Genomic DNA, 27,586 nt, shown 5'->3' on the forward strand with positions numbered 1-27,586 from the left:
GTCCTGTGCAGGAGTACAGGGAGATCAGGCCGGCCCATACACAGTCCTTTCAGCCTAAACAGGCTCCCCTGGACTAGTGCCCAACCTCTTGTGACCAAGAAGGCTCTAGCACACTGCCTGAACCTCCTGAAGGGTTGGACACAGTGCATGCTTTTATTTGCATAAACCAGCCCGCCTCCTGCCTTCCTATTTCCTGAGGTGTAGTTGCTTGTGTCTGTTAACAGGTGGCAGGCAGCACCGTTCTGCAGAAACATGAAAGACTCATGTGTGCTTGTGACAAGTAGCTGCTGTACATAGGGATTGAACCCTGCACGTCTGTGCCAGTAGTCGTTGTATGAGTGCTGCCCTGCCTGTGATTATTCTTTTGGGAGCAATTGGGAGACTTTAATGTATTAGGAGAGGATTTTAGGCGGGTGGTCTTTGAGACTTTCCAACATTGCCTCTAAGCCACATCTGAGGGGTGCAAATGGCAGAGTCAGGATGGCCGAGTGGTCTAAGGCAGTCTCCTCTGGAGGCGTGGGTTTGAATCCCACTTCTCCCACTTCTGAAATGTCTGTAACAGAATTTTTCTTTTCATTTGATTGTAACATTCCAGGCGTCCTATAACTGCTGGCCAAGGCTTTCTGGAACAGGGAGATGGAGTTGGAGCACGCACTGCAGGCCTCATGGTTGATTTCCAGTGCTTCCTGTATTTCTTCGCTTCTTTTTTGGGAAAGTGAACTCGAGTGAAAAACCATCTTTGGACTGGGTCGGCCTTGTGGACATGCAAACGGGCGCACCGCAACATTTTGCCTTTGGAAAAAATGCATAAAGAACCCAATGTGTTGTCCTTTTAACTGGGCCTAGTGGGAATGAAGTGACATTTTTAAAATGGATGGGGAGGGTGGTGGGTTAGGAGGGGTGGGTGGGATGCGCGAGAGTATATTCCTGGCAGAATGTGGAGACATTTTAGGAAATCCAAGAGGATTTAAGTGTGGTCAAAGACTTGCCAACATAGCCTCTAAGCCGATTCAGGCAAGCACCTAAGGCAGAATCAGGATGGCCGAGTGGTCTAAGGCACTGGTTCAGATCGCAGTCTCCTCTGGAGGCGTGGGTTCGAATCCCACTTCTGACATGCCTGCAATGGGTTTTTACTTTTCATGTGATTGCATTCCACGCTTCCTATAACTGCCGGCCATGGATTTCTGGAACAGGGAGATGGAGTTGGAGCTTGCTCCACACACTCCCGTCCTCCAGCTAGGTCTGCAGTTCGTCCTGGAATGCTTCACTGCCCTTTTGGCAGGTGTACTACAGTGCTTAAATGAAAAACCGTCTTAGGACTGTGCTAGCTTTGTGGACTTGCAAATGGGCGCAGCGCGGCATTTTGTCTTTGGAAAAAATGCATAAAGAACCCAACGTCTTGTCCTTTTCACTGGGCCTAGTTGGAATGAAGTGACCTATTTGAAATGGAGGTCAGGAGGAAAGTTAGTGTGACATAGTGGGAGGCAGAAGGAGGAGTGAGTGGGGGGAAGCGAGAGGTAAAAAGGCAGGCAGAGGAGTGAACACAGTTCTTCCTCCTCGCCCTCTGCCCAACCAACCACCTGCCTGCCCCAACGGCCACGAACGGCCATTGTATATAGGCTTTGCTGGCAGAACTCTTTAGCCCTGTCATTTAGAGTGAGTCCTGTGCAGGAGTACAGGGAGATCAGGCCGGCCCATACACAGTCCTTTCAGCCTAAACAGGCTCCCCTGGACTAGTGCCCAACCTCTTGTGACCAAGAAGGCTCTAGCACACTGCCTGAACCTCCTGAAGGGTTGGACACAGTGCATGCTTTTATTTGCATAAACCAGCCCGCCTCCTGCCTTCCTATTTCCTGAGGTGTAGTTGCTTGTGTCTGTTAACAGGTGGCAGGCAGCACCGTTCTGCAGAAACATGAAAGACTCATGTGTGCTTGTGACAAGTAGCTGCTGTACATAGGGATTGAACCCTGCACGTCTGTGCCAGTAGTCGTTGTATGAGTGCTGCCCTGCCTGTGATTATTCTTTTGGGAGGAATTGGGAGACTTTAATGCAATAGGAGAGGATTTTAGGCGGGTGGTCTTTGAGACTTTCCAACATTGCCTCTAAGCCGCATCTGAGGGGTGCAAATGGCAGAGTCAGGATGGCCGAGTGGTCTAAGGCGCTGTGTTCAGGTCGCACTCTCCTCTGGAGGCGTGGGTTCGAATCCCACTTCTGACATGTCTGTAACAGAATTTTTCTTTTCATTTGATTGTAACATTCCAGGCGTCCTATAACTGCTGGCCAAGGCTTTCTGGAACAGGGAGATGGAGTTGGAGCACGCACTGCAGGCCTCATGGTTGATTTCCAGTGCTTCCTGTATTTCCTCGCTTCTTTTTTGGGAAAGTGAACTCCAGTGAAAAACCATCTTTGGACTGGGCCGGCCTTGTGGACATGCAAACGGGCGCACCGCGACATTTTGCCTTTGGAAAAAATGCATAAAGAACCCAATGTGTTGTCCTTTTAACTGGGCCTAGTGGGAATGAAGTGACATTTTTAAAATGGATGGGGAGGGTGGTGGGTTAGGAGGGGTGGGTGGGATGCGCGAGATTATATTCCTGGCAGACTGTGGAGACATTTTAGGAAATCCAAGAGGATTTAAGTGTGGTCAAAGACTTGCCAACATAGCCTCTAAGCCGATTCAGGCAAGCACCTAAGGCAGAGTCAGGATGGCCGAGTGGTCTAAGGCACTGGTTCAGGTCGCAGTCTCCTCTGGAGGCGTGGGTTCGAATCCCACTTCTGACATGCCAGAAATGGGTTTTTACTTTTCATGTGATTGCATTCCACGCTTCCTATAACTGCCGGCCACGGATTTCTGAAACAGGGAGATGGAGTTGGAGCTTGCTCCAAACACTCCCGTCCTCCAGCTAGGTCTGCAGTTCGTCCTGGAATGCTTCACTGCTCTTTTGGCAGGTGTACTACAGTGCTTAAATGAAAAACCGTCTTAGGACTGTGCTAGCTTTGTGGACATGCAAATGTGCGCAGCGCGGCATTTTGTCTTTGGAAAAAATGCATAAAGAACCCAATGTGTTGTCCTTTTAACTGGGCCTAGTGGGAATGAAGTGACATTTTTAAAATGGATGGGGAGGGTGGTGGGTTAGGAGGGGTGGGTGGGATGCGCGAGAGTATATCCCTGGCAGACTGTAGAGACATTTTAGGAAATCCAAGAGGATTTAAGTGTGGTCAAAGACTTGCCAACATAGCCTCTAAGCCGATTCAGGCGAGTGCCTAAGGCAGAGTCAGGATGGCCGAGTGGTCTAAGGCGCTGCGTTCAGGTCGCAATCTCCTCTGGAGGCGTGGGTTTGAATCCCACTTCTGACATGCCTGAAACGGGTTTTTACTTTTCATGTGATTGCATTCCACGCTTCCTATAACTGCCGGCCACGGATTTCTGGAACAGGGAGAGGGAGATGGAGTTGGAGCTTGCTCCACACACTCCCGTCCTCCAGCTAGGTCTGCAGTTCGTCCTGGAATGCTTCACTGCCCTTTTGGCAGGTGTACTACAGTGCTTAAATGAAAAACCGTCTTAGGACTGTGCTAGCTTTGTGGACTTGCAAATGGGCGCAGCGCGGCATTTTGTCTTTGGAAAAAATGCATAAAGAACCCAACGTCTTGTCCTTTTCACTGGGCCTAGTTGGAATGAAGTGACCTATTTGAAATGGAGGTCAGGAGGAAAGTTAGTGTGACATAGTGGGAGGCAGATGGAGGAGTGAGTGGGGGGAAGCGAGAGGTAAAAAGGCAGGCAGAGGAGTGAACACAGTTCTTCCTCCTCGCCCTCTGCCCAACCAACCACCTGCCTGCCCAAACGGCCACGAACGGCCATTGTATATAGGCTTTGCTGGCAGAACTCTTTAGCCCTGTCATTTCGAGTGAGTCCTGTGCAGGAGTACAGGGAGATCAGGCCGGCCCATACACAGTCCTTTCAGCCTAAACAGGCTCCCCTGGACTAGTGTCCAACCTCTTGTGACCAAGAAGGCTCTAGCACACTGCCTGAACCTCCTGAAGGGTTGGACACAGTGCATGCTTTTATTTGCATAAACCAGCCCACCTCCTGCCTTCCTATTTCCTGAGGTGTAGTTGCTTGTGTCTGTTAACAGGTGGCAGGCAGCACCGTTCTGCAGAAACATGAAAGACTCATGTGTGCTTGTGACAAGTAGCTGCTGTACATAGGGATTGAACCCTGCACGTCTGTGCCTGTAGTCGTTGTATGAGTGCTGCCCTGCCTGTGATTATTCTTTTGGGAGGAATTGGGAGACTTTAATGCATTAGGAGAGGATTTTAGGCGGGTGGTTTTTGAGACTTTCCAACATTGCCTCTAAGCCGCATCTGAGGGGTGCAAATGGCAGAGTCAGGATGGCCGAGTGGTCTAAGGCAGTCTCCTCTGGAGGCGTGGGTTCGGATCCCACTTCTGACATGCCTGAAATGGGTTTTTACTTTTCATGTGATTGCATTCCACGCTTCCTATAACTGCCGGCCAGGGATTTCTGGAACAGGGAGATGGAGTTGGAGTTGGAGCTTGCTCCACACACTCCCGTCCTCCAGCTAGGTCTGCAGTTCGTCCTGGAATGCTTCACTGCCCTTTTGGCAGGTGTACTACAGTGCTTAAATGAAAAACCGTCTTAGGACTGTGCTAGCTTTGTGGACTTGCAAATGGGCGCAGCGCGGCATTTTGTCTTTGGAAAAAATGCATAAAGAACCCAACGTCTTGTCCTTTTCACTGGGCCTAGTTGGAATGAAGTGACCTATTTGAAATGGAGGTCAGGAGGAAAGTTAGTGTGACATAGTGGGAGGCAGAAGGAGGAGTGAGTGGGGGGAAGCGAGAGGTAAAAAGGCAGGCAGAGGAGTGAACACAGTTCTTCCTCCTCGCCCTCTGCCCAACCAACCACCTGCCTGCCCCAACGGCCACGAACGGCCATTGTATATAGGCTTTGCTGGCAGAACTCTTTAGCCCTGTCATTTAGAGTGAGTCCTGTGCAGGAGTACAGGGAGATCAGGCCGGCCCATACACAGTCCTTTCAGCCTAAACAGGCTCCCCGGGACTAGTGCCCAACCTCTTGTGACCAAGAAGGCTATAGCACACTGCCTGAACCTCCTGAAAGGTTGGACACAGTACATGCTTTTATTTGCATAAACCAGCCCGCCTCCTGCCTTCCTATTTCCTGAGGTGTAGTTGCTTGTGTCTGTTAACAGGTGGCAGGCAGCACCGTTCTGCAGAAACATGAAAGACTCATGTGTGCTTGTGACAAGTAGCTGCTGTACATAGGGATTGAACACTGCACGTCTGTGCCAGTAGTCGTTGTATGAGTGCTGCCCTGACTGTGATTATTCTTTTGGGAGGAATTGGGAGACTTTAATGCAATAGGTGATGATTTTAGGCGGGTGGTCTTTGAGACTTTCCAACATTGCCTCTAAGCCGCATCTGAGGGGTGCAAATGGCAGAGTCAGGATGGCCGAGTGGTCTAAGGCGCTGCGTTCAGGTCGCAGTCTCCTCTGGAGGCGTGGGTTCGAATCCCACTTCTGACATGTCTGTAACAGAATTTTTCTTTTCATTTGATTGTAACATTCCAGGCGTCCTATAACTGCTGGCCAAGGCTTTCTGGAACAGGGAGATGGAGTTGGAGCACGCACTGCAGGCCTCATGGTTGATTTCCAGTGCTTCCTGTATTTCCTCGCTTCTTTTTTGGGAAAGTGAACTCCAGTGAAAAACCATCTTTGGACTGGGCCGGACTTGTGGACATGCAAACGGGCGCACCGCGACATTTTGCCTTTTGAAAAAATGCATAAAGAACCCAATGTGTTGTCCTTTTAACTGGGCCTAGTGGGAATGAAGTGACATTTTTAAAATGGATGGGGAGGGTGGTGGGTTAGGAGGGGTGGGTGGGATGCGCGAGAGTATATTCCTGGCAGACTGTGGAGACATTTTAGGAAATCCAAGAGGATTTAAGTGTGGTCAAAGACTTGCCAACATAGCCTCTAAGCCGATTCAGGCGAGCGCCTAAGGCAGAGTCAGGATGGCCGAGTGGCCACGGATTTCTGGAACAGGGAGATGGAGTTGGAGCTTGCTCCACACACTCCCGTCCTCCAGCTAGGTCTGCAGTTTATCCTGGAATGCTTCACTGCCCTTTTGGCAGGTGTACTACAGTGCTTAAATGAAAAACCGTCTTAGGACTGTGCTAGCTTTGTGGACTTGCAAATGGGCGCAGCGCGGCATTTTGTCTTTGGAAAAAATGCATAAAGAACCCAACGTCTTGTCTTTTCACTGGGCCTAGTTGGAATGAAGTGACCTATTTGAAATGGAGGTCAGGAGGAAAGTTAGTGTGACATAGTGGGAGGCAGATGGAGGCGTGAGTGGGGGGAAGCGAGAGGTAAAAAGGCAGGCAGAGGAGTGAACACAGTTCTTCCTCCTCGCCCTCTGCCCAACCAACCACCTGCCTGCCCAAACGGCCACGAACGGCCATTGTATATAGGCTTTGCTGGCAGAACTCTTTAGCCCTGTCATTTAGAGTGAGTCCTGTGCAGGAGTACAGGGAGATCAGGCCGGCCCATACACAGTCCTTTCAGCCTAAACAGGCTCCCCTGGACTAGTGCCCAACCTCTTGTGACCAAGAAGGCTCTAGCACACTGCCTGAACCTCCTGAAGGGTTGGACACAGTGCATGCTTTTATTTGCATAAACCAGCCCGCCTCCTGCCTTCCTATTTCCTGAGGTGTAGTTGCTTGTGTCTGTTAACAGGTGGCAGGCAGCACCGTTCTGCAGAAACATGAAAGACTCATGTGTGCTTGTGACAAGTAGCTGCGGTACATAGGGATTGAACCCTGCACGTCTGTGCCAGTAGTCGTTGTATGAGTGCTGCCCTGCCTGTGATTATTCTTTTGGGAGCAATTGGGAGACTTTAATGTATTAGGAGAGGATTTTAGGCGGGTGGTCTTTGAGACTTTCCAACATTGCCTCTAAGCCACATCTGAGGGGTGCAAATGGCAGAGTCAGGATGGCTGAGTGGTCTAAGGCAGTCTCCTCTGGAGGCGTGGGTTCGAATCCCACTTCTCCCACTTCTGAAATGTCTGTAACAGAATTTTTCTTTTCATTTGATTGTAACATTCCAGGCGTCCTATAACTGCTGGCCAAGGCTTTCTGGAACAGGGAGATGGAGTTGGAGCACGCACTGCAGGCCTCATGGTTGATTTCCAGTGCTTCCTGTATTTCTTCGCTTCTTTTTTGGGAAAGTGAACTCGAGTGAAAAACCATCTTTGGACTGGGTCGGCCTTGTGGACATGCAAACGGGCGCACCGCAACATTTTGCCTTTGGAAAAAATGCATAAAGAACCCAATGTGTTGTCCTTTTAACTGGGCCTAGTGGGAATGAAGTGACATTTTTAAAATGGATGGGGAGGGTGGTGGGTTAGGAGGGGTGGGTGGGATGCGCGAGAGTATATTCCTGGCAGAATGTGGAGACATTTTAGGAAATCCAAGAGGATTTAAGTGTGGTCAAAGACTTGCCAACATAGCCTCTAAGCCGATTCAGGCAAGCACCTAAGGCAGAATCAGGATGGCCGAGTGGTCTAAGGCACTGGTTCAGATCGCAGTCTCCTCTGGAGGCGTGGGTTCGAATCCCACTTCTGACATGCCTGAAATGGGTTTTTACTTTTCATGTGATTGCATTCCACGCTTCCTATAACTGCCGGCCATGGATTTCTGGAACAGGGAGATGGAGTTGGAGCTTGCTCCACACACTCCCGTCCTCCAGCTAGGTCTGCAGTTCGTCCTGGAATGCTTCACTGCCCTTTTGGCAGGTGTACTACAGTGCTTAAATGAAAAACCGTCTTAGGACTGTGCTAGCTTTGTGGACTTGCAAATGGGCGCAGCGCGGCATTTTGTCTTTGGAAAAAATGCATAAAGAACCCAACGTCTTGTCCTTTTCACTGGGCCTAGTTGGAATGAAGTGACCTATTTGAAATGGAGGTCAGGAGGAAAGTTAGTGTGACATAGTGGGAGGCAGAAGGAGGAGTGAGTGGGGGGAAGCGAGAGGTAAAAAGGCAGGCAGAGGAGTGAACACAGTTCTTCCTCCTCGCCCTCTGCCCAACCAACCACCTGCCTGCCCCAACGGCCACGAACGGCCATTGTATATAGGCTTTGCTGGCAGAACTCTTTAGCCCTGTCATTTAGAGTGAGTCCTGTGCAGGAGTACAGGGAGATCAGGCCGGCCCATACACAGTCCTTTCAGCCTAAACAGGCTCCCCGGGACTAGTGCCCAACCTCTTGTGACCAAGAAGGCTATAGCACACTGCCTGAACCTCCTGAAGGGTTGGACACAGTGCATGCTTTTATTTGCATAAACCAGCCCGCCTCCTGCCTTCCTATTTCCTGAGGTGTAGTTGCTTGTGTCTGTTAACAGGTGGCAGGCAGCACCGTTCTGCAGAAACATGAACGACTCATGTGTGCTTGTGACAAGTAGCTGCTGTACATAGGGATTGAACCCTGGACGTCTGTGCCAGTAGTCGTTGTATGAGTGCTGCCCTGCCTGTGTTTATTCTTTTGGGAGGAATTGGGAGACTTTAATGCATTAGGAGAGGATTTTAGGCGGGTGGTCTTTGAGACTTTCCAACATTGCCTCTAAGCCGCATCTGAGGAGTGCAAATGGCAGAGTCAGGATGGCCGAGTGGTCTAAGGCAGTCTCCTCTGGAGGCGTGGGTTCGAATCCCACTTCTCCCACTTCTGAAATGTCTGTAACAGAATTTTTCTTTTCATTTGATTGTAACATTCCAGGCGTCCTATAACTGCTGTCCAAGGCTTTCTGGAACAGGGAGATGGAGTTGGAGCACGCACTGCAGGCCTCATGGTTGATTTCCAGTGCTTCCTGTATTTCTTCGCTTCTTTTTTGGGAAAGTGAACTCCAGTGAAAAACCATCTTTGGACTGGGCCGGCCTTGTGGACATGCAAACGGGCGCACCGCAACATTTTGCCTTTGGAAAAAATGCATAAAGAACCCAATGTGTTGTCCTTTTAACTGGGCCTAGTGGGAATGAAGTGACATTTTTAAAATGGATGGGGAGGGTGGTGGGTTAGGAGGGGTGGGTGGGATGCGCGAGATTATATTCCTGGCAGACTGTGGAGACATTTTAGGAAATCCAAGAGGATTTAAGTGTGGTCAAAGACTTGCCAACATAGCCTCTAAGCCGATTCAGGCAAGCACCTAAGGCAGAGTCAGGATGGCCGAGTGGTCTAAGGCACTGGTTCAGGTCGCAGTCTCCTCTGGAGGCGTGGGTTCGAATCCCACTTCTGACATGCCAGAAATGGGTTTTTACTTTTCATGTGATTGCATTCCACGCTTCCTATAACTGCCGGCCACGGATTTCTGAAACAGGGAGATGGAGTTGGAGCTTGCTCCAAACACTCCCGTCCTCCAGCTAGGTCTGCAGTTCGTCCTGGAATGCTTCACTGCTCTTTTGGCAGGTGTACTACAGTGCTTAAATGAAAAACCGTCTTAGGACTGTGCTAGCTTTGTGGACATGCAAATGTGCGCAGCGCGGCATTTTGTCTTTGGAAAAAATGCATAAAGAACCCAATGTGTTGTCCTTTTAACTGGGCCTAGTGGGAATGAAGTGACATTTTTAAAATGGATGGGGAGGGTGGTGGGTTAGGAGGGGTGGGTGGGATGCGCGAGAGTATATCCCTGGCAGACTGTAGAGACATTTTAGGAAATCCAAGAGGATTTAAGTGTGGTCAAAGACTTGCCAACATAGCCTCTAAGCCGATTCAGGCGAGCGCCTAAGGCAGAGTCAGGATGGCCGAGTGGTCTAAGGCGCTGCGTTCAGGTCGCAGTCTCCTCTGGAGGCGTAGGTTTGAATCCCACTTCTGACATGCCTGAAACGGGTTTTTACTTTTCATGTGATTGCATTCCACGCTTCCTATAACTGCCGGCCACGGATTTCTGGAACAGGGAGAGGGAGATGGAGTTGGAGCTTGCTCCACACACTCCCGTCCTCCAGCTAGGTCTGCAGTTCGTCCTGGAATGCTTCACTGCCCTTTTGGCAGGTGTACTACAGTGCTTAAATGAAAAACCGTCTTAGGACTGTGCTAGCTTTGTGGACTTGCAAATGGGCGCAGCGCGGCATTTTGTCTTTGGAAAAAATGCATAAAGAACCCAACGTCTTGTCCTTTTCACTGGGCCTAGTTGGAATGAAGTGACCTATTTGAAATGGAGGTCAGGAGGAAAGTTAGTGTGACATAGTGGGAGGCAGATGGAGGAGTGAGTGGGGGGAAGCGAGAGGTAAAAAGGCAGGCAGAGGAGTGAACACAGTTCTTCCTCCTCGCCCTCTGCCCAACCAACCACCTGCCTGCCCAAACGGCCACGAACGGCCATTGTATATAGGCTTTGCTGGCAGAACTCTTTAGCCCTGTCATTTCGAGTGAGTCCTGTGCAGGAGTACAGGGAGATCAGGCCGGCCCATACACAGTCCTTTCAGCCTAAACAGGCTCCCCTGGACTAGTGTCCAACCTCTTGTGACCAAGAAGGCTCTAGCACACTGCCTGAACCTCCTGAAGGGTTGGACACAGTGCATGCTTTTATTTGCATAAACCAGCCCACCTCCTGCCTTCCTATTTCCTGAGGTGTAGTTGCTTGTGTCTGTTAACAGGTGGCAGGCAGCACCGTTCTGCAGAAACATGAAAGACTCATGTGTGCTTGTGACAAGTAGCTGCTGTACATAGGGATTGAACCCTGCACGTCTGTGCCAGTAGTCGTTGTATGAGTGCTGCCCTGCCTGTGATTATTCTTTTGGGAGGAATTGGGAGACTTTAATGCATTAGGAGAGGATTTTAGGCGGGTGGTTTTTGAGACTTTCCAACATTGCCTCTAAGCCGCATCTGAGGGGTGCAAATGGCAGAGTCAGGATGGCCGAGTGGTCTAAGGCAGTCTCCTCTGGAGGTGTGGGTTCGAATCCCACTTCTGACATGTCTGTAACAGAATTTTTCTTTTCATTTGATTGTAACATTCCAGGCGTCCTATAACTGCTGGCCAAGGCTTTCTGGAACAGGGAGATGGAGTTGTAGCACGCACTGCAGGCCTCATGGTTGATTTCCAGTGCTTCCTGTATTTCTTCGCTTCTTTTTTGGGAAAGTGAACTCCAGTGAAAAACCATCTTTGGACTGGGCCGGCCTTGTGGACATGCAAACGGGCGCACCGCGACATTTTGCCTTTGGAAAAAATGCATAAAGAACCCAACGTCTTGTCCTTTTCACTGGGCCTAGTTGGAATGAAGTGACCTATTTGAAATGGAGGTCAGGAGGAAAGTTAGTGTGACATAGTGGGAGGCAGAAGGAGGAGTGAGTGGGGGGAAGCGAGAGGTAAAAAGGCAGGCAGAGGAGTGAACACAGTTCTTCCTCCTCACCCTCTGCCCAACCAACCACCTGCCTGCCCCAACGGCCACGAACGGCCATTGTATATAGGCTTTGCTGGCAGAACTCTTTAGCCCTGTCATTTAGAGTGAGTCCTGTGCAGGAGTACAGGGAGATCAGGCCGGCCCATACACAGTCCTTTCAGCCTAAACAGGCTCCCCGGGACTAGTGCCCAACCTCTTGTGACCAAGAAGGCTATAGCACACTGCCTGAACCTCCTGAAAGGTTGGACACAGTACATGCTTTTATTTGCATGAACCAGCCCGCCTCCTGCCTTCCTATTTCCTGAGGTGTAGTTGCTTGTGTCTGTTAACAGGTGGCAGGCAGCACCGTTCTGCAGAAACATGAAAGACTCATGTGTGCTTGTGACAAGTAGCTGCTGTACATAGGGATTGAACCCTGCACGTCTGTGCCAGTAGTCGTTGTATGAGTGCTGCCCTGACTGTGATTATTCTTTTGGGAGGAATTGGGAGACTTTAATGCAATAGGTGATGATTTTAGGCGGGTGGTCTTTGAGACTTTCCAACATTGCCTCTAAGCCGCATCTGAGGGGTGCAAATGGCAGAGTCAGGATGGCCGAGTGGTCTAAGGCGCTGCGTTCAGGTCGCAGTCTCCTCTGGAGGCGTGGGTTCGAATCCCACTTCTGACATGTCTGTAACAGAATTTTTCTTTTCATTTGATTGTAACATTCCAGGCGTCCTATAACTGCTGGCCAAGGCTTTCTGGAACAGGGAGATGGAGTTGGAGCACGCACTGCAGGCCTCATGGTTGATTTCCAGTGCTTCCTGTATTTCCTCGCTTCTTTTTTGGGAAGTGAACTCCAGTGAAAAACCATCTTTGGACTGGGCCGGACTTGTGGACATGCAAACGGGCGCACCGCGACATTTTGCCTTTGGAAAAAATGCATAAAGAACCCAATGTGTTGTCCTTTTAACTGGGCCTAGTGGGAATGAAGTGACATTTTTAAAATGGATGGGGAGGGTGGTGGGTTAGGAGGGGTGGGTGGGATGCGCGAGAGTATATTCCTGGCAGACTGTGGAGACATTTTAGGAAATCCAAGAGGATTTAAGTGTGGTCAAAGACTTGCCAACATAGCCTCTAAGCCGATTCAGGCGAGCGCCTAAGGCAGAGTCAGGATGGCCGAGTGGCCACGGATTTCTGGAACAGGGAGATGGAGTTGGAGCTTGCTCCACACACTCCCGTCCTCCAGCTAGGTCTGCAGTTTATCCTGGAATGCTTCACTGCCCTTTTGGCAGGTGTACTACAGTGCTTAAATGAAAAACCGTCTTAGGACTGTGCTAGCTTTGTGGACTTGCAAATGGGTGCAGCGCGGCATTTTGTCTTTGGAAAAAATGCATAAAGAACCCAACGTCTTGTCTTTTCACTGGGCCTAGTTGGAATGAAGTGACCTATTTGAAATGGAGGTCAGGAGGAAAGTTAGTGTGACATAGTGGGAGGCAGATGGAGGAGTGAGTGGGGGGAAGCGAGAGGTAAAAAGGCAGGCAGAGGAGTGAACACAGTTCTTCCTCCTCGCCCTCTGCCCAACCAACCACCTGCCTGCCCAAACGGCCACGAACGGCCATTGTATATAGGCTTTGCTGGCAGAACTCTTTAGCCCTGTCATTTAGAGTGAGTCCTGTGCAGGAGTACAGGGAGATCAGGCCGGCCCATACACAGTCCTTTCAGCCTAAACAGGCTCCCCTGGACTAGTGCCCAACCTCTTGTGACCAAGAAGGCTCTAGCACACTGCCTGAACCTCCTGAAGGGTTGGACACAGTGCATGCTTTTATTTGCATAAACCAGCCCGCCTCCTGCCTTCCTATTTCCTGAGGTGTAGTTGCTTGTGTCTGTTAACAGGTGGCAGGCAGCACCGTTCTGCAGAAACATGAAAGACTCATGTGTGCTTGTGACAAGTAGCTGCTGTACATAGGGATTGAACCCTGCACGTCTGTGCCAGTAGTCGTTGTATGAGTGCTGCCCTGCCTGTGATTATTCTTTTGGGAGCAATTGGGAGACTTTAATGTATTAGGAGAGGATTTTAGGCGGGTGGTCTTTGAGACTTTCCAACATTGCCTCTAAGCCACATCTGAGGGGTGCAAATGGCAGAGTCAGGATGGCCGAGTGGTCTAAGGCAGTCTCCTCTGGAGGCGTGGGTTTGAATCCCACTTCTCCCACTTCTGAAATGTCTGTAACAGAATTTTTCTTTTCATTTGATTGTAACATTCCAGGCGTCCTATAACTGCTGGCCAAGGCTTTCTGGAACAGGGAGATGGAGTTGGAGCACGCACTGCGGGCCTCATGGTTGATTTCCAGTGCTTCCTGTATTTCTTCGCTTCTTTTTTGGGAAAGTGAACTCGAGTGAAAAACCATCTTTGGACTGGGTCGGCCTTGTGGACATGCAAACGGGCGCACCGCAACATTTTGCCTTTGGAAAAAATGCATAAAGAACCCAATGTGTTGTCCTTTTAACTGGGCCTAGTGGGAATGAAGTGACATTTTTAAAATGGATGGGGAGGGTGGTGGGTTAGGAGGGGTGGGTGGGATGCGCGAGAGTATATTCCTGGCAGAATGTGGAGACATTTTAGGAAATCCAAGAGGATTTAAGTGTGGTCAAAGACTTGCCAACATAGCCTCTAAGCCGATTCAGGCAAGCACCTAAGGCAGAATCAGGATGGCCGAGTGGTCTAAGGCACTGGTTCAGATCGCAGTCTCCTCTGGAGGCGTGGGTTCGAATCCCACTTCTGACATGCCTGCAATGGGTTTTTACTTTTCATGTGATTGCATTCCACGCTTCCTATAACTGCCGGCCATGGATTTCTGGAACAGGGAGATGGAGTTGGAGCTTGCTCCACACACTCCCGTCCTCCAGCTAGGTCTGCAGTTCGTCCTGGAATGCTTCACTGCCCTTTTGGCAGGTGTACGACAGTGCTTAAATGAAAAACCGTCTTAGGACTGTGCTAGCTTTGTGGACTTGCAAATGGGCGCAGCGCGGCATTTTGTCTTTGGAAAAAATGCATAAAGAACCCAACGTCTTGTCCTTTTCACTGGGCCTAGTTGGAATGAAGTGACCTATTTGAAATGGAGGTCAGGAGGAAAGTTAGTGTGACATAGTGGGAGGCAGAAGGAGGAGTGAGTGGGGGGAAGCGAGAGGTAAAAAGGCAGGCAGAGGAGTGAACACAGTTCTTCCTCCTCGCCCTCTGCCCAACCAACCACCTGCCTGCCCCAACGGCCACGAACGGCCATTGTATATAGGCTTTGCTGGCAGAACTCTTTAGCCCTGTCATTTAGAGTGAGTCCTGTGCAGGAGTACAGGGAGATCAGGCCGGCCCATACACAGTCCTTTCAGCCTAAACAGGCTCCCCTGGACTAGTGCCCAACCTCTTGTGACCAAGAAGGCTCTAGCACACTGCCTGAACCTCCTGAAGGGTTGGACACAGTGCATGCTTTTATTTGCATAAACCAGCCCGCCTCCTGCCTTCCTATTTCCTGAGGTGTAGTTGCTTGTGTCTGTTAACAGGTGGCAGGCAGCACCGTTCTGCAGAAACATGAAAGACTCATGTGTGCTTGTGACAAGTAGCTGCTGTACATAGGGATTGAACCCTGCACGTCTGTGCCAGTAGTCGTTGTATGAGTGCTGCCCTGCCTGTGATTATTCTTTTGGGAGGAATTGGGAGACTTTAATGCAATAGGAGAGGATTTTAGGCGGGTGGTCTTTGAGACTTTCCAACATTGCCTCTAAGCCGCATCTGAGGGGTGCAAATGGCAGAGTCAGGATGGCCGAGTGGTCTAAGGCGCTGTGTTCAGGTCGCACTCTCCTCTGGAGGCGTGGGTTCGAATCCCACTTCTGACATGTCTGTAACAGAATTTTTCTTTTCATTTGATTGTAACATTCCAGGCGTCCTATAACTGCTGGCCAAGGCTTTCTGGAACAGGGAGATGGAGTTGGAGCACGCACTGCAGGCCTCATGGTTGATTTCCAGTGCTTCCTGTATTTCCTCGCTTCTTTTTTGGGAAAGTGAACTCCAGTGAAAAACCATCTTTGGACTGGGCCGGCCTTGTGGACATGCAAACGGGCGCACCGCGACATTTTGCCTTTGGAAAAAATGCATAAAGAACCCAATGTGTTGTCCTTTTAACTGGGCCTAGTGGGAATGAAGTGACATTTTTAAAATGGATGGGGAGGGTGGTGGGTTAGGAGGGGTGGGTGGGATGCGCGAGATTATATTCCTGGCAGACTGTGGAGACATTTTAGGAAATCCAAGAGGATTTAAGTGTGGTCAAAGACTTGCCAACATAGCCTCTAAGCCGATTCAGGCGAGCGCCTAAGGCAGAGTCAGGATGGCCGAGTGGCCACGGATTTCTGGAACAGGGAGATGGAGTTGGAGCTTGCTCCACACACTCCCGTCCTCCAGCTAGGTCTGCAGTTTATCCTGGAATGCTTCACTGCCCTTTTGGCAGGTGTACTACAGTGCTTAAATGAAAAACCGTCTTAGGACTGTGCTAGCTTTGTGGACTTGCAAATGGGCGCAGCGCGGCATTTTGTCTTTGGAAAAAATGCATAAAGAACCCAACGTCTTGTCTTTTCACTGGGCCTAGTTGGAATGAAGTGACCTATTTGAAATGGAGGTCAGGAGGAAAGTTAGTGTGACATAGTGGGAGGCAGATGGAGGAGTGAGTGGGGGGAAGCGAGAGGTAAAAAGGCAGGCAGAGGAGTGAACACAGTTCTTCCTCCTCGCCCTCTGCCCAACCAACCACCTGCCTGCCCAAACGGCCACGAACGGCCATTGTATATAGGCTTTGCTGGCAGAACTCTTTAGCCCTGTCATTTAGAGTGAGTCCTGTGCAGGAGTACAGGGAGATCAGGCCGGCCCATACACAGTCCTTTCAGCCTAAACAGGCTCCCCTGGACTAGTGCCCAACCTCTTGTGACCAAGAAGGCTCTAGCACACTGCCTGAACCTCCTGAAGGGTTGGACACAGTGCATGCTTTTATTTGCATAAACCAGCCCGCCTCCTGCCTTCCTATTTCCTGAGGTGTAGTTGCTTGTGTCTGTTAACAGGTGGCAGGCAGCACCGTTCTGCAGAAACATGAAAGACTCATGTGTGCTTGTGACAAGTAGCTGCTGTACATAGGGATTGAACCCTGCACGTCTGTGCCAGTAGTCGTTGTATGAGTGCTGCCCTGCCTGTGATTATTCTTTTGGGAGCAATTGGGAGACTTTAATGTATTAGGAGAGGATTTTAGGCGGGTGGTCTTTGAGACTTTCCAACATTGCCTCTAAGCCACATCTGAGGGGTGCAAATGGCAGAGTCAGGATGGCCGAGTGGTCTAAGGCAGTCTCCTCTGGAGGCGTGGGTTTGAATCCCACTTCTCCCACTTCTGAAATGTCTGTAACAGAATTTTTCTTTTCATTTGATTGTAACATTCCAGGCGTCCTATAACTGCTGGCCAAGGCTTTCTGGAACAGGGAGATGGAGTTGGAGCACGCACTGCGGGCCTCATGGTTGATTTCCAGTGCTTCCTGTATTTCTTCGCTTCTTTTTTGGGAAAGTGAACTCGAGTGAAAAACCATCTTTGGACTGGGTCGGCCTTGTGGACATGCAAACGGGCGCACCGCAACATTTTGCCTTTGGAAAAAATGCATAAAGAACCCAATGTGTTGTCCTTTTAACTGGGCCTAGTGGGAATGAAGTGACATTTTTAAAATGGATGGGGAGGGTGGTGGGTTAGGAGGGGTGGGTGGGATGCGCGAGAGTATATTCCTGGCAGAATGTGGAGACATTTTAGGAAATCCAAGAGGATTTAAGTGTGGTCAAAGACTTGCCAACATAGCCTCTAAGCCGATTCAGGCAAGCACCTAAGGCAGAATCAGGATGGCCGAGTGGTCTAAGGCACTGGTTCAGATCGCAGTCTCCTCTGGAGGCGTGGGTTCGAATCCCACTTCTGACATGCCTGCAATGGGTTTTTACTTTTCATGTGATTGCATTCCACGCTTCCTATAACTGCCGGCCATGGATTTCTGGAACAGGGAGATGGAGTTGGAGCTTGCTCCACACACTCCCGTCCTCCAGCTAGGTCTGCAGTTCGTCCTGGAATGCTTCACTGCCCTTTTGGCAGGTGTACTACAGTGCTTAAATGAAAAACCGTCTTAGGACTGTGCTAGCTTTGTGGACTTGCAAATGGGCGCAGCGCGGCATTTTGTCTTTGGAAAAAATGCATAAAGAACCCAACGTCTTGTCCTTTTCACTGGGCCTAGTTGGAATGAAGTGACCTATTTGAAATGGAGGTCAGGAGGAAAGTTAGTGTGACATAGTGGGAGGCAGAAGGAGGAGTGAGTGGGGGGAAGCGAGAGGTAAAAAGGCAGGCAGAGGAGTGAACACAGTTCTTCCTCCTCGCCCTCTGCCCAACCAACCACCTGCCTGCCCCAACGGCCACGAACGGCCATTGTATATAGGCTTTGCTGGCAGAACTCTTTAGCCCTGTCATTTAGAGTGAGTCCTGTGCAGGAGTACAGGGAGATCAGGCCGGCCCATACACAGTCCTTTCAGCCTAAACAGGCTCCCCTGGACTAGTGCCCAACCTCTTGTGACCAAGAAGGCTCTAGCACACTGCCTGAACCTCCTGAAGGGTTGGACACAGTGCATGCTTTTATTTGCATAAACCAGCCCGCCTCCTGCCTTCCTATTTCCTGAGGTGTAGTTGCTTGTGTCTGTTAACAGGTGGCAGGCAGCACCGTTCTGCAGAAACATGAAAGACTCATGTGTGCTTGTGACAAGTAGCTGCTGTACATAGGGATTGAACCCTGCACGTCTGTGCCAGTAGTCGTTGTATGAGTGCTGCCCTGCCTGTGATTATTCTTTTGGGAGGAATTGGGAGACTTTAATGCAATAGGAGAGGATTTTAGGCGGGTGGTCTTTGAGACTTTCCAACATTGCCTCTAAGCCGCATCTGAGGGGTGCAAATGGCAGAGTCAGGATGGCCGAGTGGTCTAAGGCGCTGTGTTCAGGTCGCACTCTCCTCTGGAGGCGTGGGTTCGAATCCCACTTCTGACATGTCTGTAACAGAATTTTTCTTTTCATTTGATTGTAACATTCCAGGCGTCCTATAACTGCTGGCCAAGGCTTTCTGGAACAGGGAGATGGAGTTGGAGCACGCACTGCAGGCCTCATGGTTGATTTCCAGTGCTTCCTGTATTTCCTCGCTTCTTTTTTGGGAAAGTGAACTCCAGTGAAAAACCATCTTTGGACTGGGCCGGCCTTGTGGACATGCAAACGGGCGCACCGCGACATTTTGCCTTTGGAAAAAATGCATAAAGAACCCAATGTGTTGTCCTTTTAACTGGGCCTAGTGGGAATGAAGTGACATTTTTAAAATGGATGGGGAGGGTGGTGGGTTAGGAGGGGTGGGTGGGATGCGCGAGATTATATTCCTGGCAGACTGTGGAGACATTTTAGGAAATCCAAGAGGATTTAAGTGTGGTCAAAGACTTGCCAACATAGCCTCTAAGCCGATTCAGGCAAGCACCTAAGGCAGAGTCAGGATGGCCGAGTGGTCTAAGGCACTGGTTCAGGTCGCAGTCTCCTCTGGAGGCGTGGGTTCGAATCCCACTTCTGACATGCCAGAAATGGGTTTTTACTTTTCATGTGATTGCATTCCACGCTTCCTATAACTGCCGGCCACGGATTTCTGAAACAGGGAGATGGAGTTGGAGCTTGCTCCAAACACTCCCGTCCTCCAGCTAGGTCTGCAGTTCGTCCTGGAATGCTTCACTGCTCTTTTGGCAGGTGTACTACAGTGCTTAAATGAAAAACCGTCTTAGGACTGTGCTAGCTTTGTGGACATGCAAATGTGCGCAGCGCGGCATTTTGTCTTTGGAAAAAATGCATAAAGAACCCAATGTGTTGTCCTTTTAACTGGGCCTAGTGGGAATGAAGTGACATTTTTAAAATGGATGGGGAGGGTGGTGGGTTAGGAGGGGTGGGTGGGATGCGCGAGAGTATATCCCTGGCAGACTGTAGAGACATTTTAGGAAATCCAAGAGGATTTAAGTGTGGTCAAAGACTTGCCAACATAGCCTCTAAGCCGATTCAGGCGAGCGCCTAAGGCAGAGTCAGGATGGCCGAGTGGTCTAAGGCGCTGCGTTCAGGTCGCAGTCTCCTCTGGAGGCGTGGGTTTGAATCCCACTTCTGACATGCCTGAAAAGGGTTTTTACTTTTCATGTGATTGCATTCCACGCTTCCTATAACTGCCGGCCACGGATTTCTGGAACAGGGAGAGGGAGATGGAGTTGGAGCTTGCTCCACACACTCCCGTCCTCCAGCTAGGTCTGCAGTTCGTCCTGGAATGCTTCACTGCCCTTTTGGCAGGTGTACTACAGTGCTTAAATGAAAAACAGTCTTAGGACTGTGCTAGCTTTGTGGACTTGCAAATGGGCGCAGCGCGGCATTTTGTCTTTGGAAAAAATGCATAAAGAACCCAACGTCTTGTCCTTTTCACTGGGCCTAGTTGGAATGAAGTGACCTATTTGAAATGGAGGTCAGGAGGAAAGTTAGTGTGACATAGTGGGAGGCAGATGGAGGAGTGAGTGGGGGGAAGCGAGAGGTAAAAAGGCAGGCAGAGGAGTGAACACAGTTCTTCCTCCTCGCCCTCTGCCCAACCAACCACCTGCCTGCCCAAACGGCCACGAACGGCCATTGTATATAGGCTTTGCTGGCAGAACTCTTTAGCCCTGTCATTTCGAGTGAGTCCTGTGCAGGAGTACAGGGAGATCAGGCCGGCCCATACACAGTCCTTTCAGCCTAAACAGGCTCCCCTGGACTAGTGTCCAACCTCTTGTGACCAAGAAGGCTCTAGCACACTGCCTGAACCTCCTGAAGGGTTGGACACAGTGCATGCTTTTATTTGCATAAACCAGCCCACCTCCTGCCTTCCTATTTCCTGAGGTGTAGTTGCTTGTGTCTGTTAACAGGTGGCAGGCAGCACCGTTCTGCAGAAACATGAAAGACTCATGTGTGCTTGTGACAAGTAGCTGCTGTACATAGGGATTGAACCCTGCACGTCTGTGCCTGTAGTCGTTGTATGAGTGCTGCCCTGCCTGTGATTATTCTTTTGGGAGGAATTGGGAGACTTTAATGCATTAGGAGAGGATTTTAGGCGGGTGGTTTTTGAGACTTTCCAACATTGCCTCTAAGCCGCATCTGAGGGGTGCAAATGGCAGAGTCAGGATGGCCGAGTGGTCTAAGGCAGTCTCCTCTGGAGGCGTGGGTTCGAATCCCACTTCTGACATGCCTGAAATGGGTTTTTACTTTTCATGTGATTGCATTCCACGCTTCCTATAACTGCCGGCCAGGGATTTCTGGAACAGGGAGATGGAGTTGGAGTTGGAGCTTGCTCCACACACTCCCGTCCTCCAGCTAGGTCTGCAGTTCGTCCTGGAATGCTTCACTGCCCTTTTGGCAGGTGTACTACAGTGCTTAAATGAAAAACCGTCTTAGGACTGTGCTAGCTTTGTGGACTTGCAAATGGGCGCAGCGCGGCATTTTGTCTTTGGAAAAAATGCATAAAGAACCCAACGTCTTGTCCTTTTCACTGGGCCTAGTTGGAATGAAGTGACCTATTTGAAATGGAGGTCAGGAGGAAAGTTAGTGTGACATAGTGGGAGGCAGAAGGAGGAGTGAGTGGGGGGAAGCGAGAGGTAAAAAGGCAGGCAGAGGAGTGAACACAGTTCTTCCTCCTCGCCCTCTGCCCAACCAACCACCTGCCTGCCCCAACGGCCACGAACGGCCATTGTATATAGGCTTTGCTGGCAGAACTCTTTAGCCCTGTCATTTAGAGTGAGTCCTGTGCAGGAGTACAGGGAGATCAGGCCGGCCCATACACAGTCCTTTCAGCCTAAACAGGCTCCCCGGGACTAGTGCCCAACCTCTTGTGACCAAGAAGGCTATAGCACACTGCCTGAACCTCCTGAAAGGTTGGACACAGTACATGCTTTTATTTGCATAAACCAGCCCGCCTCCTGCCTTCCTATTTCCTGAGGTGTAGTTGCTTGTGTCTGTTAACAGGTGGCAGGCAGCACCGTTCTGCAGAAACATGAAAGACTCATGTGTGCTTGTGACAAGTAGCTGCTGTACATAGGGATTGAACACTGCACGTCTGTGCCAGTAGTCGTTGTATGAGTGCTGCCCTGACTGTGATTATTCTTTTGGGAGGAATTGGGAGACTTTAATGCAATAGGTGATGATTTTAGGCGGGTGGTCTTTGAGACTTTCCAACATTGCCTCTAAGCCGCATCTGAGGGGTGCAAATGGCAGAGTCAGGATGGCCGAGTGGTCTAAGGCGCTGCGTTCAGGTCGCAGTCTCCTCTGGAGGCGTGGGTTCGAATCCCACTTCTGACATGTCTGTAACAGAATTTTTCTTTTCATTTGATTGTAACATTCCAGGCGTCCTATAACTGCTGGCCAAGGCTTTCTGGAACAGGGAGATGGAGTTGGAGCACGCACTGCAGGCCTCATGGTTGATTTCCAGTGCTTCCTGTATTTCCTCGCTTCTTTTTTGGGAAAGTGAACTCCAGTGAAAAACCATCTTTGGACTGGGCCGGCCTTGTGGACATGCAAACGGGCGCACCGCGACATTTTGCCTTTGGAAAAAATGCATAAAGAACCCAATGTGTTGTCCTTTTAACTGGGCCTAGTGGGAATGAAGTGACATTTTTAAAATGGATGGGGAGGGTGGTGGGTTAGGAGGGGTGGGTGGGATGCGCGAGATTATATTCCTGGCAGACTGTGGAGACATTTTAGGAAATCCAAGAGGATTTAAGTGTGGTCAAAGACTTGCCAACATAGCCTCTAAGCCGATTCAGGCAAGCACCTAAGGCAGAGTCAGGATGGCCGAGTGGTCTAAGGCACTGGTTCAGGTCGCAGTCTCCTCTGGAGGCGTGGGTTCGAATCCCACTTCTGACATGCCAGAAATGGGTTTTTACTTTTCATGTGATTGCATTCCACGCTTCCTATAACTGCCGGCCACGGATTTCTGAAACAGGGAGATGGAGTTGGAGCTTGCTCCAAACACTCCCGTCCTCCAGCTAGGTCTGCAGTTCGTCCTGGAATGCTTCACTGCTCTTTTGGCAGGTGTACTACAGTGCTTAAATGAAAAACCGTCTTAGGACTGTGCTAGCTTTGTGGACATGCAAATGTGCGCAGCGCGGCATTTTGTCTTTGGAAAAAATGCATAAAGAACCCAATGTGTTGTCCTTTTAACTGGGCCTAGTGGGAATGAAGTGACATTTTTAAAATGGATGGGGAGGGTGGTGGGTTAGGAGGGGTGGGTGGGATGCGCGAGAGTATATCCCTGGCAGACTGTAGAGACATTTTAGGAAATCCAAGAGGATTTAAGTGTGGTCAAAGACTTGCCAACATAGCCTCTAAGCCGATTCAGGCGAGCGCCTAAGGCAGAGTCAGGATGGCCGAGTGGTCTAAGGCGCTGCGTTCAGGTCGCAGTCTCCTCTGGAGGCGTGGGTTTGAATCCCACTTCTGACATGCCTGAAAAGGGTTTTTACTTTTCATGTGATTGCATTCCACGCTTCCTATAACTGCCGGCCACGGATTTCTGGAACAGGGAGAGGGAGATGGAGTTGGAGCTTGCTCCACACACTCCCGTCCTCCAGCTAGGTCTGCAGTTCGTCCTGGAATGCTTCACTGCCCTTTTGGCAGGTGTACTACAGTGCTTAAATGAAAAACAGTCTTAGGACTGTGCTAGCTTTGTGGACTTGCAAATGGGCGCAGCGCGGCATTTTGTCTTTGGAAAAAATGCATAAAGAACCCAACGTCTTGTCCTTTTCACTGGGCCTAGTTGGAATGAAGTGACCTATTTGAAATGGAGGTCAGGAGGAAAGTTAGTGTGACATAGTGGGAGGCAGATGGAGGAGTGAGTGGGGGGAAGCGAGAGGTAAAAAGGCAGGCAGAGGAGTGAACACAGTTCTTCCTCCTCGCCCTCTGCCCAACCAACCACCTGCCTGCCCAAACGGCCACGAACGGCCATTGTATATAGGCTTTGCTGGCAGAACTCTTTAGCCCTGTCATTTCGAGTGAGTCCTGTGCAGGAGTACAGGGAGATCAGGCCGGCCCATACACAGTCCTTTCAGCCTAAACAGGCTCCCCTGGACTAGTGTCCAACCTCTTGTGACCAAGAAGGCTCTAGCACACTGCCTGAACCTCCTGAAGGGTTGGACACAGTGCATGCTTTTATTTGCATAAACCAGCCCACCTCCTGCCTTCCTATTTCCTGAGGTGTAGTTGCTTGTGTCTGTTAACAGGTGGCAGGCAGCACCGTTCTGCAGAAACATGAAAGACTCATGTGTGCTTGTGACAAGTAGCTGCTGTACATAGGGATTGAACCCTGCACGTCTGTGCCTGTAGTCGTTGTATGAGTGCTGCCCTGCCTGTGATTATTCTTTTGGGAGGAATTGGGAGACTTTAATGCATTAGGAGAGGATTTTAGGCGGGTGGTTTTTGAGACTTTCCAACATTGCCTCTAAGCCGCATCTGAGGGGTGCAAATGGCAGAGTCAGGATGGCCGAGTGGTCTAAGGCAGTCTCCTCTGGAGGCGTGGGTTCGAATCCCACTTCTGACATGCCTGAAATGGGTTTTTACTTTTCATGTGATTGCATTCCACGCTTCCTATAACTGCCGGCCAGGGATTTCTGGAACAGGGAGATGGAGTTGGAGTTGGAGCTTGCTCCACACACTCCCGTCCTCCAGCTAGGTCTGCAGTTCGTCCTGGAATGCTTCACTGCCCTTTTGGCAGGTGTACTACAGTGCTTAAATGAAAAACCGTCTTAGGACTGTGCTAGCTTTGTGGACTTGCAAATGGGCGCAGCGCGGCATTTTGTCTTTGGAAAAAATGCATAAAGAACCCAACGTCTTGTCCTTTTCACTGGGCCTAGTTGGAATGAAGTGACCTATTTGAAATGGAGGTCAGGAGGAAAGTTAGTGTGACATAGTGGGAGGCAGAAGGAGGAGTGAGTGGGGGGAAGCGAGAGGTAAAAAGGCAGGCAGAGGAGTGAACACAGTTCTTCCTCCTCGCCCTCTGCCCAACCAACCACCTGCCTGCCCCAACGGCCACGAACGGCCATTGTATATAGGCTTTGCTGGCAGAACTCTTTAGCCCTGTCATTTAGAGTGAGTCCTGTGCAGGAGTACAGGGAGATCAGGCCGGCCCATACACAGTCCTTTCAGCCTAAACAGGCTCCCCGGGACTAGTGCCCAACCTCTTGTGACCAAGAAGGCTATAGCACACTGCCTGAACCTCCTGAAGGGTTGGACACAGTGCATGCTTTTATTTGCATAAACCAGCCCGCCTCCTGCCTTCCTATTTCCTGAGGTGTAGTTGCTTGTGTCTGTTAACAGGTGGCAGGCAGCACCGTTCTGCAGAAACATGAAAGACTCATGTGTGCTTGTGACAAGTAGCTGCTGTACATAGGGATTGAACCCTGGACGTCTGTGCCAGTAGTCGTTGTATGAGTGCTGCCCTGCCTGTGTTTATTCTTTTGGGAGGAATTGGGAGACTTTAATGCATTAGGAGAGGATTTTAGGCGGGTGGTCTTTGAGACTTTCCAACATTGCCTCTAAGCCGCATCTGAGGAGTGCAAATGGCAGAGTCAGGATGGCCGAGTGGTCTAAGGCAGTCTCCTCTGGAGGCGTGGGTTCGAATCCCACTTCTCCCACTTCTGAAATGTCTGTAACAGAATTTTTCTTTTCATTTGATTGTAACATTCCAGGCGTCCTATAACTGCTGTCCAAGGCTTTCTGGAACAGGGAGATGGAGTTGGAGCACGCACTGCAGGCCTCATGGTTGATTTCCAGTGCTTCCTGTATTTCTTCGCTTCTTTTTTGGGAAAGTGAACTCCAGTGAAAAACCATCTTTGGACTGGGCCGGCCTTGTGGACATGCAAACGGGGGCACCGCAACATTTTGCCTTTGGAAAAAATGCATAAAGAACCCAATGTGTTGTCCTTTTAACTGGGCCTAGTGGGAATGAAGTGACATTTTTAAAATGGATGGGGAGGGTGGTGGGTTAGGAGGGGTGGGTGGGATGCGCGAGATTATATTCCTGGCAGACTGTGGAGACATTTTAGGAAATCCAAGAGGATTTAAGTGTGGTCAAAGACTTGCCAACATAGCCTCTAAGCCGATTCAGGCAAGCACCTAAGGCAGAGTCAGGATGGCCGAGTGGTCTAAGGCACTGGTTCAGGTCGCAGTCTCCTCTGGAGGCGTGGGTTCGAATCCCACTTCTGACATGCCAGAAATGGGTTTTTACTTTTCATGTGATTGCATTCCACGCTTCCTATAACTGCCGGCCACGGATTTCTGAAACAGGGAGATGGAGTTGGAGCTTGCTCCAAACACTCCCGTCCTCCAGCTAGGTCTGCAGTTCGTCCTGGAATGCTTCACTGCTCTTTTGGCAGGTGTACTACAGTGCTTAAATGAAAAACCGTCTTAGGACTGTGCTAGCTTTGTGGACATGCAAATGTGCGCAGCGCGGCATTTTGTCTTTGGAAAAAATGCATAAAGAACCCAATGTGTTGTCCTTTTAACTGGGCCTAGTGGGAATGAAGTGACATTTTTAAAATGGATGGGGAGGGTGGTGGGTTAGGAGGGGTGGGTGGGATGCGCGAGAGTATATCCCTGGCAGACTGTAGAGACATTTTAGGAAATCCAAGAGGATTTAAGTGTGGTCAAAGACTTGCCAACATAGCCTCTAAGCCGATTCAGGCGAGCGCCTAAGGCAGAGTCAGGATGGCCGAGTGGTCTAAGGCGCTGCGTTCAGGTCGCAGTCTCCTCTGGAGGCGTAGGTTTGAATCCCACTTCTGACATGCCTGAAACGGGTTTTTACTTTTCATGTGATTGCATTCCACGCTTCCTATAACTGCCGGCCACGGATTTCTGGAACAGGGAGAGGGAGATGGAGTTGGAGCTTGCTCCACACACTCCCGTCCTCCAGCTAGGTCTGCAGTTCGTCCTGGAATGCTTCACTGCCCTTTTGGCAGGTGTACTACAGTGCTTAAATGAAAAACCGTCTTAGGACTGTGCTAGCTTTGTGGACTTGCAAATGGGCGCAGCGCGGCATTTTGTCTTTGGAAAAAATGCATAAAGAACCCAACGTCTTGTCCTTTTCACTGGGCCTAGTTGGAATGAAGTGACCTATTTGAAATGGAGGTCAGGAGGAAAGTTAGTGTGACATAGTGGGAGGCAGATGGAGGAGTGAGTGGGGGGAAGCGAGAGGTAAAAAGGCAGGCAGAGGAGTGAACACAGTTCTTCCTCCTCGCCCTCTGCCCAACCAACCACCTGCCTGCCCAAACGGCCACGAACGGCCATTGTATATAGGCTTTGCTGGCAGAACTCTTTAGCCCTGTCATTTCGAGTGAGTCCTGTGCAGGAGTACAGGGAGATCAGGCCGGCCCATACACAGTCCTTTCAGCCTAAACAGGCTCCCCTGGACTAGTGTCCAACCTCTTGTGACCAAGAAGGCTCTAGCACACTGCCTGAACCTCCTGAAGGGTTGGACACAGTGCATGCTTTTATTTGCATAAACCAGCCCACCTCCTGCCTTCCTATTTCCTGAGGTGTAGTTGCTTGTGTCTGTTAACAGGTGGCAGGCAGCACCGTTCTGCAGAAACATGAAAGACTCATGTGTGCTTGTGACAAGTAGCTGCTGTACATAGGGATTGAACCCTGCACGTCTGTGCCAGTAGTCGTTGTATGAGTGCTGCCCTGCCTGTGATTATTCTTTTGGGAGGAATTGGGAGACTTTAATGCATTAGGAGAGGATTTTAGGCGGGTGGTTTTTGAGACTTTCCAACATTGCCTCTAAGCCGCATCTGAGGGGTGCAAATGGCAGAGTCAGGATGGCCGAGTGGTCTAAGGCAGTCTCCTCTGGAGGTGTGGGTTCGAATCCCACTTCTGACATGTCTGTAACAGAATTTTTCTTTTCATTTGATTGTAACATTCCAGGCGTCCTATAACTGCTGGCCAAGGCTTTCTGGAACAGGGAGATGGAGTTGTAGCACGCACTGCAGGCCTCATGGTTGATTTCCAGTGCTTCCTGTATTTCTTCGCTTCTTTTTTGGGAAAGTGAACTCCAGTGAAAAACCATCTTTGGA

General features: G+C 50.1%; 20 non-coding genes across 20 annotated transcripts; all 20 read left to right on the top strand.

The window, feature by feature from the left end:
* The first annotated feature begins 1,032 nt into the window (after positions 1–1,032).
* On the top strand, positions 1,033–1,114 carry TRNAL-CAG (transfer RNA leucine (anticodon CAG)). Its single transcript has one exon. It is a non-coding gene; the product is annotated as a tRNA-Leu (tRNA).
* A 1,020-nt stretch (positions 1,115–2,134) lies between these two features.
* On the top strand, positions 2,135–2,217 carry TRNAL-CAG (transfer RNA leucine (anticodon CAG)). Its single transcript has one exon. It is a non-coding gene; the product is annotated as a tRNA-Leu (tRNA).
* Positions 2,218–2,699: 482 nt separating this feature from the next.
* TRNAL-CAG (transfer RNA leucine (anticodon CAG)) lies at positions 2,700–2,781 on the top strand. Its single transcript has one exon. It is a non-coding gene; the product is annotated as a tRNA-Leu (tRNA).
* A 493-nt stretch (positions 2,782–3,274) lies between these two features.
* On the top strand, positions 3,275–3,357 carry TRNAL-CAG (transfer RNA leucine (anticodon CAG)). Its single transcript has one exon. It is a non-coding gene; the product is annotated as a tRNA-Leu (tRNA).
* A 2,119-nt stretch (positions 3,358–5,476) lies between these two features.
* Positions 5,477–5,559, top strand: TRNAL-CAG (transfer RNA leucine (anticodon CAG)). The gene has a single exon. It is a non-coding gene; the product is annotated as a tRNA-Leu (tRNA).
* A 2,017-nt stretch (positions 5,560–7,576) lies between these two features.
* TRNAL-CAG (transfer RNA leucine (anticodon CAG)) lies at positions 7,577–7,658 on the top strand. The gene has a single exon. It is a non-coding gene; the product is annotated as a tRNA-Leu (tRNA).
* A 1,578-nt stretch (positions 7,659–9,236) lies between these two features.
* On the top strand, positions 9,237–9,318 carry TRNAL-CAG (transfer RNA leucine (anticodon CAG)). The gene has a single exon. It is a non-coding gene; the product is annotated as a tRNA-Leu (tRNA).
* A 493-nt stretch (positions 9,319–9,811) lies between these two features.
* Positions 9,812–9,894, top strand: TRNAL-CAG (transfer RNA leucine (anticodon CAG)). Its single transcript has one exon. It is a non-coding gene; the product is annotated as a tRNA-Leu (tRNA).
* A 2,102-nt stretch (positions 9,895–11,996) lies between these two features.
* Positions 11,997–12,079, top strand: TRNAL-CAG (transfer RNA leucine (anticodon CAG)). Its single transcript has one exon. It is a non-coding gene; the product is annotated as a tRNA-Leu (tRNA).
* Positions 12,080–14,095: 2,016 nt separating this feature from the next.
* TRNAL-CAG (transfer RNA leucine (anticodon CAG)) lies at positions 14,096–14,177 on the top strand. Its single transcript has one exon. It is a non-coding gene; the product is annotated as a tRNA-Leu (tRNA).
* Positions 14,178–15,197: 1,020 nt separating this feature from the next.
* TRNAL-CAG (transfer RNA leucine (anticodon CAG)) lies at positions 15,198–15,280 on the top strand. The gene has a single exon. It is a non-coding gene; the product is annotated as a tRNA-Leu (tRNA).
* Positions 15,281–17,297: 2,017 nt separating this feature from the next.
* On the top strand, positions 17,298–17,379 carry TRNAL-CAG (transfer RNA leucine (anticodon CAG)). Its single transcript has one exon. It is a non-coding gene; the product is annotated as a tRNA-Leu (tRNA).
* A 1,020-nt stretch (positions 17,380–18,399) lies between these two features.
* TRNAL-CAG (transfer RNA leucine (anticodon CAG)) lies at positions 18,400–18,482 on the top strand. Its single transcript has one exon. It is a non-coding gene; the product is annotated as a tRNA-Leu (tRNA).
* Positions 18,483–18,964: 482 nt separating this feature from the next.
* Positions 18,965–19,046, top strand: TRNAL-CAG (transfer RNA leucine (anticodon CAG)). Its single transcript has one exon. It is a non-coding gene; the product is annotated as a tRNA-Leu (tRNA).
* Positions 19,047–19,539: 493 nt separating this feature from the next.
* TRNAL-CAG (transfer RNA leucine (anticodon CAG)) lies at positions 19,540–19,622 on the top strand. The gene has a single exon. It is a non-coding gene; the product is annotated as a tRNA-Leu (tRNA).
* A 2,119-nt stretch (positions 19,623–21,741) lies between these two features.
* Positions 21,742–21,824, top strand: TRNAL-CAG (transfer RNA leucine (anticodon CAG)). Its single transcript has one exon. It is a non-coding gene; the product is annotated as a tRNA-Leu (tRNA).
* Positions 21,825–22,306: 482 nt separating this feature from the next.
* Positions 22,307–22,388, top strand: TRNAL-CAG (transfer RNA leucine (anticodon CAG)). The gene has a single exon. It is a non-coding gene; the product is annotated as a tRNA-Leu (tRNA).
* Positions 22,389–22,881: 493 nt separating this feature from the next.
* On the top strand, positions 22,882–22,964 carry TRNAL-CAG (transfer RNA leucine (anticodon CAG)). Its single transcript has one exon. It is a non-coding gene; the product is annotated as a tRNA-Leu (tRNA).
* A 2,677-nt stretch (positions 22,965–25,641) lies between these two features.
* On the top strand, positions 25,642–25,723 carry TRNAL-CAG (transfer RNA leucine (anticodon CAG)). The gene has a single exon. It is a non-coding gene; the product is annotated as a tRNA-Leu (tRNA).
* Positions 25,724–26,216: 493 nt separating this feature from the next.
* TRNAL-CAG (transfer RNA leucine (anticodon CAG)) lies at positions 26,217–26,299 on the top strand. Its single transcript has one exon. It is a non-coding gene; the product is annotated as a tRNA-Leu (tRNA).
* The last annotated feature ends 1,287 nt before the right edge of the window (positions 26,300–27,586 follow it).

Source organism: Ambystoma mexicanum, chromosome 11 (genome assembly GCF_040938575.1).
Source record: "Ambystoma mexicanum isolate Mex_15411 chromosome 11, UKY_AmexF1_1, whole genome shotgun sequence".
NCBI lineage: Eukaryota > Metazoa > Chordata > Amphibia > Caudata > Ambystomatidae > Ambystoma > Ambystoma mexicanum.